This window comes from Armigeres subalbatus, chromosome 1 (genome assembly GCF_024139115.2).
Source record: "Armigeres subalbatus isolate Guangzhou_Male chromosome 1, GZ_Asu_2, whole genome shotgun sequence".
NCBI classification, from domain to species: Eukaryota; Metazoa; Arthropoda; class Insecta; order Diptera; family Culicidae; genus Armigeres; species Armigeres subalbatus.
Window position 1 is genome coordinate 22,383,674 of NC_085139.1, and position 13,918 is coordinate 22,397,591.

Sequence of the window (13,918 nt, forward strand, 5' to 3'; positions counted from 1 at the left end):
AAAGTAACCTCCGAGCTGGCACGCTGGCCCACCACAAGCAGGAAACAGTACCCAAGTAACATTTTAAGTTTTATTACACTCTTGAAGATCATAATTTACCCTTCAAGAGTGCTATGAAACCAGTATAAAACAAAGACCGATAACTGATCCTTCTCTACGATAGCACCCTGGTTTTAGGTCTAGGTTGTGTGGGTTGTGGTGATCGTGGATAAGTGCTCTACTTAACGGGAGCTTCGTGGTGGATAGAGACATTTATCGGTTGAGAGTGGATTATTTTCTTCGCATTTAATAGCATTATTCCTCATATTCGAATTACGGTGAGTAGTGTCTGTGGGACAATGTCATATTTACATTGGCAAAAAAGCAGCTTGCACCCAGCGGAGCATGCGGCGCGATCGATTTATGGTTAATAACGACCAATTCAATGATTTGTTGCGCATGTGATCTGACATTGATTACACATTTTACCCAGACTCCTTTATCGGTTGGCGAAGCTGCGAGCAGCTGATCAATACGTGAAGCCAATGATGCCTAAGAGTGCAGGCTACAAAATTCCCATAATGCCAGAAGGAATAAATTTTGGCTGTTGCGCACTTTTCAAATGTTGGTCTAGAAATGACACTCTACCAAGTCACCAATGATTACTTTGTCACAACATTTCAGGTCCCAACCAAAAATATTTGATGACGATCATTGAAAAGCAATGGTAACTTGTTCGATGGAAATGCTTGCCAGCGTGCAAGTCTTTGTAATAAGGCAATCAATTAAGCAAATCAGAATGTGAATCCACTCCTCAATTTTCTACAATTTTTATAAGATACCCGCTTAAGATTTAATACCGTGCTATATTAAAATGAATGTGTAGCTGCAACTTCCCGATAAATTCAATCCAAAAAAATATCTGGATGTAGATTTCATAGGCCTTATATCAACAAGAAATGTTTATTTTTGAGTATCTCGAAGAACAAAATCTATTGAAACGCATAGAAGATTTGTTCCGATTGTAACACAATGTTCTACAAAGTTATCGAGTATAGGTATGGCTATCATTTTGTTGTTGTTGCAATGAATTTCGTTCATCCCACTCAGAGTTACGATTTTTTAAGAGCAAAATTATGCCGAAAACACTAAAACGATTTGAAGCACACCTAAATTTAAACCAATTGAGCTGAAATTTTCACCAGAAGTCTATCTTAGCATAAGAATTGTGAATACCGGTTGACCGGTCGATTTTGGGAAACTTTTTGAAATTTGAACAGATCTACAGGGTGTTCAATAAGTTCGAATACACTTGACGGACAACACTTCATGCTTGCTCAGTTTGTCGAGTTAAGTCGATTGATATATAACACTACGAGCCTTGTTTTAAAAGTTCGTTCTCGGGGTGAAATGATAGCCTTTCGTTACAACAAAATATACGAATATGATTTTACCATTTTCCCAATTCTCTAATTGCGAGTTTGCGAGGAGGTCGTGAGTTCTATTCCAGGCTCGTCCCTTTCCTACTATGAATTTCTATCTTAGTTCTGCTGTTATAGCCTTCCACACTAACATTTTCAAAACCTCTCGTGATAACTATGATAGGTCGTAGAGATCCGTGCATCTTTCTTAAGTGGATGCCCAAGTAATCATCTACCCCTTTCCTCAGCATTTGAAAGGACGTGGCCAGCAGGACAGATCGTGACTATTGGACAGTGCATTGCTTCCATCCAAGAGATAGTGATTAGTCCAAAATCAATATCTGTGGTAAAGAATGAAAGTGATGCTACTCTTATATGGTCGGTGTTCAGCGAAACCGCACCAAGTGCTTTTTTGCAAGTGCTGAGACGTCCTACTTTTATTTCTTTTCAGCAGAATAATATTTTCGGCCTTGCGGTCAAACGACCATTTTGGCCAAGGGGTATTTTCGGCAAAATTACCAGTTCGGACGTTCCCTAATGGCGTTCGACCAGATGAGTTGTTCAGCCAAATGACATAGTTGGCTAAAAAGTTTTCGGCCTAGTGGCCTTCGGCCAAATGCCTTTAGACCAAATGACTATCGGTCAAACGGTTTTTCTCCCACATGTTGCACTCATATCGACTATCAGTTCAAACATTTCATGTATTTGAAATAAATTTCAAATTCGGGGTTTTCGAATAAATCAAGACAAAATTTTCAAAACGACTTATCTGCTTTTTGTAAGCAAAGATTCAAACGACGATTTGACGAATCTGATAGCTCTCCCGCAAACCAACACCATCAACAGGAAGCGGAATCCTTCACCTACCTATTGATGGTGTTGGTTTGCGGGAGATAATAAGATTCGATCAAAATCAAATCGTCGTTTAATCTTTGTTTAACAAAAAGCATGCTTGTCGGAAAACCCAATTTTGTCTGAACTCTTTATTATACTCAACATCGCAATCTACAAAGTGGTCTCTAAAATCTAAATGACTTTCATTCATCATAGCATTTAAAAAAAAACTTAGTCGAAATTTGAAAATATCCAAAATAAAAAAACATCTATCACTGGAATATGAGTTGAAACTATATTTGACCCCGGGAGTCCTGCTGCGCCCCATCAGGGAAGTGCCTAAGCCCCAAGTTGCTGTTGTACAGCCATAGGCAGCTTTCGGGGTGGGCACACAAGACCTCTTTTCTCTTAACTCCCAGGGCGTTGTTTAAAAGGGAGAGTTTTCAGTGGGGTGGTCCTAATAAAAATTTAATTGATTTAGCTTTTACACTTTTTATTCGGTGGCTACGGGTGACGGTACGCTTCTAAGCATTTTACGAAATACCACCGAAGAGATGGTTACGGCGGCAAAGCAAACAAATCTCGTCCGTGCAGTGGCCCGTTGTGACTAGCAGCGGCCGAAAAACTCCAGTAAAAGCAGGAATGGCAGTGGCCGAAGGACGGCCAACGACAAGAGATGGCTTCGATTACTGCAGGCTTGGCCGTAGTGGTAGCTGGAGGGTGGCCGTAGTAGCGTGGTGTGTCGAAATGATCTTTGCAGCGGCAGAATAAAGGCTTGTTGGGGGACGGCGGCGGCGTCGACGAGGAATAACTTCGGTGGTGGTACTTTGGCGGCCGGATTTAGACCGGCCAAGGGATGGTGATGGCTTATAAGGCTTGGTTGGCCAGAGCGCAGAGGCGAGGTGGGCTAAACCGGGTTCCGCAGCGGTAGACTGGCAGCACGATGGCGGCCAGCCGTGAAACGGAAACGGCAAATTAAGGTTTGGGTGGCAGTATCGGGCCGAAACACGCCTTGTGGCGGATAGGTGGCGGCCGCTTTGTGGCCTGTCGGCGAGCGATGGCGGCTTGATTGGAAGAATGCTTGGTAGCGGCGAAATGGCGGCTCGTCGGCTGGTGACCTGTTGAAGAACGGCGCAGGCTTGGCTGGGGAATGGCGGACCGATGGTTCTGCTATATCATCCTTTTTGGGTAACCAACGTTGCCGCAGCTAAACGATCGAATTTTAATTTGAACGTTGATCGCAATCTTAACATTATTTTTCCCTACGACCCCACACCAATTGCAAAAGAAGTTACCGTTCGGTAACAGAATTTTTGAGGTTTAATTTAGCCTACGACTGTTGTGCAGCCTCAGACGTAGCAGAACCTGGAAGCAAAAATGTGCGCTGTAGCATTTTTTCGGTAACTTTAAACAAACTTCTAAGAATTTCTCATGTAAATTCGTTACAATTCTTGGATGTGGCTTTTTCAGTCAAAGTATGATTCAAATTTAGCCGTTTTAATTATCCTTAGACTTTTTAATCCACATCCACGTATCGTTCATAATTCTAGTCGATAATTAACAACAATTCAAAAGAACTCCCTAAGGGAAATCCAAAAAAAAAATGAGTGGAATATAACGAGGAATAATGTCATAAATTACATTTTTCAGGAAGAAAAATAACGGGGAAAATAATGCAAGAAATAAATTGTTTCTTTCAGAGAAACGCCGCTGCCGAGTAAAATTACGCCGAACGCCGCTGTTGATTTTCGGACTTGTGCACACCTTTACATATAGGAAAGCCTTCTATTGGTTTATGAACTTATTTATCGACTTTTAGAGTTTCATCGTGATAGTATGCAACATAATTTATGATGTATGAATGCAAAAAAAGTTATTTGGCTTCGAAATTTTAAAATTAACTAATGTCCCAGCCATGTTTCAGTGAGATCAGCATAATATTTAAAAAAGAGCTAAACGAACTCATCATAACCGAGAAAAATTATCTAAGTTTAACACGATTGTCAAGCATATATATGAAAAAGGTGTATCGTATTTGTTGAAAACAAAGTACAGAAAAACTGGTCCATATCACCCGGGTTGGATATTATTCATTTTGTAAACTGCATCCAGCTTTAAATAGATTCTCAATTTATGCTCATTTCCTTTCCCTGTTGTCGATGTCGAAGTTGTTCAATATCAGAACCCTTTCTGTTTTAGAATTGAATAAAAACGATTTTGTATATCATTGATCAATTTGTTTTTGACAGTCGTAGACTGTGCATGACTGGACGAACAAATCGCAAGTTCAAAGCAAACATATTTCATGTTTTCTTCATGACTGCAAATGGAACTGAGAAAGCGAATTCTTGAAGATGGTAATATCATTCTTTGTTGCTGTGTTCGGCATTGTTCCGCTGTCTGTCTAATGCAGACCATGACTTTGATCAACTTTTCGCCCAACTGTGAAAGCCCGAACTGCATCAAAATCACGGCAATAAAAATTCCAAACCATCATTTCCCCAACATTACGAGAGTGATAGCACCAGAAGCATATTTACCGTTACATCTGCAACTAAATAGTGGAATCGATCCCCGCTGGAATCAATCACCACCGTCGAAGCGGAATGGAGGAATCCCAACCCGAAAGTCAGCCACACCGAGCAATCAATTTTCTAACCGGATTAACAAGCACCCCGTGCTGTCGAGTATCAATCAAACGCAATTTCCAATCGTCTCGGGCGCGTCGCCTCATTGGCTCCCGCACGATGATGATGATGATGATGAGCAGCGGTGGGTGGGGTTGCTTCTTTTCCCTGGAAAGAAAAATGACAGGACTGGAGGAAAAAAATGGTCGGCCAGTGAATCGAGAGAAGAAGAAAAAACATTCGAGAAAAGTGCCTTTCCCGGTTAAGCGGATTAAAACTTTGCTGATTTTTCAGAATGTCAAGGGAGAAGAAAAACAAGCCGAAAATTAAAATCGAATCAGGATCTGAATTTGCGTGTTATTTTTTTTTCTCTTTCCAGTTAAGTCCGGGTCCCGATTACTGAGCAGTGATGGTGATGGTTATTTCCCTCGAATAAATACTGCTGAATATTCATGATCAAATTAATTGACCAACAAGTTCGGGCCAATCAAGTGTGAATCGGGTAAATCAGAGGTTGTCGCTGAAGAAGAATCAGAAAACGAAGAAGAGAAATTTATTTGCGTTTTATCGAGCGTAACAAGTGAAATTTAATTGGAAATGAAACTCGCGTGTAGTGACCCCTTCCTTTAGGGCCCGATAATGTGCTTAATCTAAATGTCCACGTGATACTGTTTGTTCTTGCATATCGGGTTGAAAACCTTCCGAAGCCGTACACAGGTCAAACAGTGCGGAAGAAGCGCAAACGAAGAAGTCGCTGAATAAACGGATTATACGGAAAATTCGAAAATTTCCCACCTCGTAACGGGCATCAATCATCGTGGTTTGTGTGGCAGCTTCAGCACACCGTTGGCGTTCGTCGTCATGCCGGATCAGGAGGAGCACCGTTTCGGAGTGCCATTCACCGTTTGAGTTAGTGAGTGTGTTGGTTCCGTTCCGTTCGTTGTTGGTTGGCTGGAAAAATACCGGGACGAAGCGTTTCCCGTGCATCCGGTTGAATCAGCAAGTCCTTAGTGGGACCAGGGATCATGGATCAAATTCACGCCTCGCCGGGTTTCACATTGTGCAGCGTGGTGTCAGCCGCTTGCCGGTCGTGAATAGTGCTGGATCGAATCGGCGTGGACGAGTGTCAATGCACAGTGTGTAGTGTGAGTGGGATTGTAGTACCTTCCGTGCAGTGTACTAAAGCGCAGGTGGATTTCCACCCGACCCGGTACGGAGCTTTCTAATGGTTCGTCGTTGAAGACTCGGGAGAATTTCGATCGGTGGCGGGTGTGATTGTTTGTGTGTCTGTCAACGTCGTACAGTGGGTGGCAGAGAAGCACCATCGGAATGGATTAGGGATCCGGCAGAGGTGGCGTCAGCGCCCCGCAGATCCAGCTATTGTGACGGGATTTTATCCGGAACAGGTAAATGGCAATTTATGGATGTATCTTTTCTTTTCCGAATGGAATGGGGTCGGTGTAGGGTGCTGAGCTGAGTGTGTGTTGAATCTGTAGCATCGGACCGAACGGCAATAAGGATTCAAAGCAAGTACTAAAAAGTTTTTTTTGGCTCGTTTAACTAGTTCGATCGTTTATCATCCGAGATTATTCTTTGTTTTAATTTATCGAATCATTTTCATTCTTTATATATACGAAACAAATACTGTACCATCAATTTGTTAACTCAGTACATACATTCATTGGCGGAGCTAAGTTGGGGCACGTGACCCATCAAATCGAATATTTTCCTTGAAATTTAATTATATACCTACGCCAAAATTGCACAGAAAAAAGAACTGATTTTCCTAGAAATTTTCCCGGGGTTATTTCTGAAAGAGTTTTTGGATAAATCTTGGAATTTGTTAGGAAGGGTCATTGATAGTGGAGTGACATATTTTCGAGAAAAAAAAATTTTTTTGCTGCCAAATTTTAGCCCCGAGGCGAATAGGAAGTTTGAGATGCAATCGAGTTGTCCCGCCCGAATGCCATCGCAGATTATAAGTTCTGAAGCTCTAAAGAATGGTAACAACACTCGCTTAACCGTTCAACGTGGTGTAAGCCAACACGAATTCGATGACGGCGACTGCTGTGGAATTCATTCAAGAAGTCGGCATTCCGTTGGTCAACCGGAGGGCAGTGAATGGCAGATGAGTGCCATGTCAACGATGGTTTCGAACCTGGAGGAGTGAACGCAAAAGATTTCCGTCACACCCAGCAATGCTTGCGAGGAAGAATTGAAAGAACTACAGCGGCGTATCATGGAGCGCAATTCAAATGTCTTATTGCGGCACCAAATGCACATAAGTGGATAGTTTGACAGAAAAATAGATCGATATATAGATGCAAATCGGTGTGAACACTGTGATCGGTTTCTCAAACGAGTGGCTGTACCGGTTTGTCTGTGTGCCCTGCTTGGTGTTAGGTCATTTGATCGAACGCCGTTTGGTCGAACAATACAATAGGTTGAAAATTGCGATTCTCGGGCTGAATATTACATAGACTCCATTTTAATTCATCTTTCCTCTCTTCTCTATTACTATCTTCAACCTTCTATCTAACCTCTTAGTTTTCTATTCTTTTTGTTCTACTATTTTCCTCCATTTCCCTTCATTTTTATTCTTCTTCCTTCTTTCTTTCTCCTTCTTTCATTACGCTGATTTCTTCTTCTTCTGTTTCTATTCTATTTTTTCTTCTTGCCTTTCACGTACAACAAAGTTGTACCGAAAAAAGAACTTTTGATAGAAGGCCCGGAGAACCATAGTGCTATGTACCGATCGACTCAGCTCGACGAACTGAGGCGATGTCTGTATGTGTGTGCATTCTTTTCCTAAGCAATGGAGGGGGAATCTGCTCAACAGACTTCTTGGGTTGGATGTCCAGGAAGTGCGGGGTTAGGGATCACCTCCAACAGCAAACGAGGGAGGCAGGACTACATCCCCGACTCGCTAAACCGTTTCCATTGCCGCCAAGCCCTTCGTACCTTCGGTACAACCAGAAAGTAATGCTTCAAAGGGGGCCAGTGCACAACGCACCCTCGTGGTTGGCTGCGTGTCCTTGCAGAACCGAACATCGTGACTCGCTTTTTTAGAAGAACATCATGGTATCGTGCTAGCGCATTGCCGGCTTTCCAAGTGGGCTTACCACGCCCTATGTCCTCGGAAGGTGGGAAGCGTTGATTTCGCGTCTGCTTCCCTCTGCACGGCTCCCGACTAGAAGGTCATATCAAAATTATATCATCCTATGTTATTATGTTATACTAAATTTTTATAACAAAATGTGTTAGAAACATGGTGCAGGATGTTGTTAAAATATCTAAATTTCTATCAAAAACTGTACGACTGGAAACAAAAAACTATCAAATTTTGTTACAATTTTATCATAAAAATAACATATTTTGTTAGAAATTTATAATAGAATCAGATACAAAATATATTGTTTCTGTGCAGTTGAAATTTTTACAGGTCGTGATAGGGCTACAGATTGCGATCAACAATCATAATTTTTTGTTTTTGTCAATATATTTTTCGAGAACATGAAATTACCAACATTACAAATAAGGCAACCTTCTCAAATTATATCAGCGTTGTGATATCTATGGCTGGGAGACTTTGCTACATCTATTTTAATTGCCTACTGTTGGGCAATTCGGTGTTAAACATTTTTCAAATCATATTATGATATAATCCTATTACAACATTTGAAAGATAATGGTTACTGAGAACTAAATTGTATCAAAATAAATTATAAATATCACAATATGTTAAAATTGTGTTAAATTTTTGTTATGCTCTTCTAGTCGGGCTGGTATCATGAATGATGATGCCGCGTGCACCCCAAATTGACCTCTTTGCGATAGGGCCTATTCGCCAACATACAAAGGAACTTGCCGACGCGGTGCCTACGCTTGTCCCAGCCTTGACGAGGACCCCTTTCCATCCTCAGGCTCGGAACCCGCCCGGTTGACCGACGCCGCGAAAGCGACGATACCATGTTGTTCTTCGCGCGGCCACTTGTTCGATAAAATGATCGAGTTCGACCACAGAGCACCAGTATGACCCATGAAGCCGACTCCGAACCCTTGGACCACCTCTTATTTGCGCCCGAACTAGCCATTCCTCGAGTCCACGCGCCACCTTCTGTGTAGCTCCGAGATCCGTATAAGTTTTGGATGATAGCCGATAAATCGGCGGGCGAGGCCGAGTGTCCGAACCGGTGTAGATACGGTCTGAAGCAACCATGGCCTGTAAGGACCTGGGTCAGGTGGAAAGTGATTTCCCCATGGCGCCTCTTGACCCACATACCTATCTCCAGTATCAACCTATGTGTCCATCTACCCTTAGTGGAACTGTTCCACGCACGCTGCCATTTGACCATTGAGGCCAACCTGACAGTCCAACGGATGCCTCTCGTGCCGCGCATTTCAAAGCACTCTATGTCTTCACCGATAACGATGTCAATAGGCATCATACCGGTGATGACGCAGAGTGCATCGTGCATTACACGGTACGGTACGCGCTCGCAACTCTTAGGCACATGAACCAATACGTACTTTCTAACTTTGTTCTATAGCAGTTAATACGCAGGGCAGTGCCTCAAGCTGGCCCCCATACCTCAGTATGGACAGAGCGACACTAGCCAGAAGCTTGCGCTTGCTGGCATAAACCGCAGAGCTATTGGACATCATCCGGTACAATGCCACTATAGCCGTTTAGGCACGCTTGCAGGCGTAATTGACGTGACTACCAAAGGTGAGCTTATCGTCGATCATTACCCCTAAGAGTTTGATGGAGCGTTCAGAGGTGACCGCGCAGTTGCCTGCCCTTATCACCGCTTGTTGCTCCGACTTTCTGTTGTTAACAACAACCACCTCAGTCTTGTGGTGAGCCAGTTCTAACTTCCTGGAACTCATCCACTCCTCCACAATTGTGATCGTGTGGGCTGCAGTCAACTCCACCTCTTCGATCGATTCGCCGTAGACCTCCAGCGTAATATCGTCCGCGAAGCCGACGATTACCACGCCCACCAGGAACTTCAACCTCAAGACACCGTCGTACATGACGTTCCATAACACCGGACCCAGTATGGAACCTTGCGGAATCCCTGAGGTTATGTCAACGCACTTCCGCCCCGCCTCCGTGTCGTATACCAGTACTCGATTCTGGAAATAGCTTCCGAGAATCTTGTACAGGTACTCGGGTATTCCAAGACGCAGGAGCGCATCTGCAATAGCTGCACAACTGGCAGTAATTCAATGCATCCCTCACGTCGAGAGTCACTACTGCACAATAGCGAGCTCCCCTCCTCTTACGAAGGATAGCTATCTTCGCGGATTTGTTAACCGACAAGATAGCGTCTACGGTCGACTTACCCTTTCGGAAGCCAAACTGGTTACTCGATAGACCATCCGCACCCTCCGTGCGTGTCAACATCATGTTGAGAATGATCTTCTCGAGCACCTTCCCCGCCGTATGAAGCAGGCATATTGGTCTATATGCCGACGGATTCTCCGATGGTTTTCCCGCCTTTGGCAATAGCCAAGCTCTGGCTTTTCCATGCTTCATGGAAGACTTCCTCGTCCAGGCATCTCTGCATGGCAGATCTGAACATATCGGGAGCCTCAGCAATGGCCGCTTTGATGGCCAGGTTCGGAATACCATCCGGTCCTGGCACCTTACCTACACTACGGGTCTGTGCAATCCCCGCAAGTTCCGCCACGGTTACTCTTCCCTCGTCGACCACGCTGGCCCTTGGCAGCTCCACAAAGTAAGGCCAGAGACTTGGGTCATGACGTGGGTAGAGCCCCACGATGATCCTCTCCAGCATCTCTGGAGACCGCTCTGTGGGGACCATCTCCCGACGTTTTTTGGCCATTACGACCCTATAGGCGTCGTGGGTGGATTTATCTAGGGTGGGTTTTCCTAGGCATGGTGGCACCGAACGCAAGCGAGAGTACTGTTACCAGCTGCTCGCCGCTAAGACCGAGAGTATTGTGCTCGCGGCAGAGCGCTTCCTTAAGCAACTCGTCGTCGAAGTATGATGTCCTCCACATACGAGGGCTAGTCTTCCGTCCGCTGAATGCAGGTCGTATAGTCGATATTGTAACGAACCGCTAGGTGGTCGCTGTTAGTGTAGCCATCATCTACCTTCCAGTTCGAACTACTCGTTTGGCCAGGGCTCCAGAACGTAACGTGGATAATCGACTCGGCCCCGTTTCAGCTGTAGGTACTTTTGGTACCGACATTGGCCAAATCCACATCCAACATGGCCAGTGATTCCAGCAGGATCTGCCCCCGTTGATTCGTGGATCGGCTTCCCCATTCCACGGCCCAAGCGTTGAAGTCTCCCGCTATCACCACCGGCCAACACCCCATCAAGTTAGCCGTCAAACAATTCAGCATACTACCGAACTGCTCGATCGACCATCGAGGAGGCGCAAAGCAGCTGCAGAAGAAGACCCCGTTGACTCTGGCAATGACGAAGCCCTCGTGTGTCGAAGACACCAACTCTTGGACTGGGTATTTCCCCGTTGTCCATATCGCCGCCATTTTAGATCCATCGGTGACGCAATTACCGTTCCTGGCGGGTACCCGGTATAGATCTGCTATGATGGCGATATCTGTCCTCCATTCAGCAACTGCCTGACACAGCAGTTGCTGGGCTGCATCACAGTGGTTCAGGTTTAGCTGCGTTATCTGCACTGTGATTTTGCAGCACGCTTAAACGCCGGGCACTTCGAACTTCCCATGGGGTGCTTGCTGTTCACAGCCTTGGTGGAACAAATCAAACAATTGGGAGGGCTCGTGCAGCATTGTGCCTTATGACCCTTGCTTGCTTGCTTCTGTCAGGACCTTTGCAGTCCCATTGCTCGTGCCCCGGTTCCAGGCACTTGAAGCAAACTTCGAGTTGCTCGTATATGCCCACAGGGAACACCGACCATCCCACCTTGACGCTCCCTAACTTGACCACCTAGGAGGCGTCCGCTGCAGATAGCCGAACCAATGCTACCTGCGTCCCTGCCGGAGCTTTCCGTAGCCGAACGGCTGCGGTGGGCGTCTCCACTTCCCACTGTCGCCGCAGTGCCGTGACGAGCTCTATGACTTCGGTGATCTCGTCTAGGTCTTTAATCCTTAGATTCACCTTCGTCGTGAGTGCCCTCACATTGACCGTCTCGCCTAGGACTTCCTTCGCCAACTTCTTGTAGGCGGCGTCCTTTTGCGAGACGACCTGCTTCAGCTCGAGGATCATTTCGCCCATCCGGGTCCGTCTTATTCGACGTACGTCGTCGCCGAGCTTGACGTCACTTCTCATCGCCTTCAAGACGTCCGAGTACTTAACCTCGTCCGTCTTGATGACCAGGGCATCGCCCTTGGAGTAATTGGCGCCTACCCTAGACTTCTTGCTACCCTCACTCGCCTGGAGCTTCTTGTCGGCTCTTGACGTCTTCGGTTTCCTCTTGTCCTGACCAGGGTTCAGGAGGCGCCATCCCCCTCTATTTCCCTGGTCTGGTGCGGCTGATAGCTCTCAGCCTGTCGTAACCCCTTACTATCGCCTTTCCTGCGTGGCCGGACTTTTCCAGGTCCTTCCTCACCCTGTTTTGGAGGTAGCTGGCCGGGGTTCAGCTTCCTAGCCCCAATACCCTTGTTCGGGGTAGTAACACTCCGCGTTTTGGAGCGGCCCCCAGGGAGCTCATCCCCTGGAGACAGTCTCCCCCTTTTTTGTGTCTGCTCCGTTGAAGCAGTCACCCCGACGTGCCACGAATACTTGAGCCTCAGTCTGGGTGATATCGATCATTTAGCATTTGATCATTTAGTTTGTCATCTCATTCCAGAAGTTAATTTAAATGTATTTATAATTGGATTTCTAGTGAAGGTTTTTCTGCAACTCTGTCTTAGGGTTCGTTGTTTGAATACCACTAATAACGAAGTTATAACTATAGTTTCAGTAACTTAGACTAAATGATAACAAAATTCCAATCATTTAGTTTAAGTTACTGCAACTAGCGCTATAACTCCGTTATTAGTTGAATTCTAACAACAAACCATTAGGCAGAGTTGTAGAAAACCCTTCGCACTAGAAGTCCACCATACAACACATTTTGAATTTCAGCTTCTGGAATGAGTTATTGACAAACTACTAAATGATCGAACGCAAATTACTAAATGATCGATAACATCCTTGAGTCTGGGTAGACTTTGGCACCACCGTCTTCGCTGGCACGCCCTCAGTCGATTCGACCTTGCCCGAGCCCGCGAATCCTCGGGCCTCAGTCTGGGTGGACCTCGACCGCACGGATTTCACGGGTTCGCACTTGGCCGTCCCGACCGCCCTCTCCAGCTTGCCGTCCAACATCGACTGTCGAAGTTTTAGCAAGCTCCTCTTGATGCCCTTACTGATATTATGCTTCGATGACGCAAAGTCGACGATGGCGTCCAGCTGTTCCGTCGCCACCTCGAAGGCCGAAAGGCTATCGCGCTTACGGTTCATCGCCCTCACAAGCCATGGACCAACTCCACACACTGATCTTTCAATGTACCGACCAGGTCACCGGCCTCTGTCATTTCATCCAAACCCTTACATTGGATGACTTCAACTGGGCATAGAGCTCCGACATGAATCCCATCAACCAGCCCTCTACAGTCAAGTTTTTGTACGCAGAGCTCTTCTGAGCAGAATTCCGTAAAACATCTCGCCCTTCTGCATCCTATGGTTGACCTGAGAGTATTTGCTCCCTTTTCATGGCATTTGGACATCCGCGTAGCTCCGTTTACTCACTTTAAGAATCACACCACCAACTCCTTCTAATCAATAAGGAGGTGTATCTCACGTTCCGCTTCCTTACTAGACATTAGCAGATACTTCCACTGCCGCCTAGCCACTGCAACTAGGTCGCAGATAATGTCCGTAATTTCCACAACCACGTCAACTTTTGGGTGATCCCCCTCTCTGCATGGTTGGTCAGCACGTTTTTTATGACCTTAATCAGAGTGGCTTCGTCATGTTTCGTGTCCGCGGGCCCCTCGACTGACCTATCATTTTCTTCTACATCGTTCATCGGTGGACTCGGGGCAGACTTTGC

The 13,918-nt window shown here is 45.6% G+C and overlaps 1 protein-coding gene across 4 annotated transcripts in view; it reads left to right on the top strand.

Moving 5' to 3' along the window:
* Positions 1-13,918, top strand: part of LOC134222682 (hemicentin-1) — a 740,104-nt gene that overhangs the window by 24,142 nt on the left and 702,044 nt on the right. For 3 of the 4 annotated variants that reach the window (XM_062701842.1, XM_062701853.1, XM_062701859.1), the window contains exon 2: positions 5,241-6,267. The exons of the other annotated variant lie outside the window; for it this stretch is intronic. The gene's annotated coding sequence lies outside the window, so the exon portion shown is untranslated. The remainder of the gene's footprint in view (positions 1-5,240; positions 6,268-13,918) is intronic. 4 annotated transcript variants of the gene reach the window in all.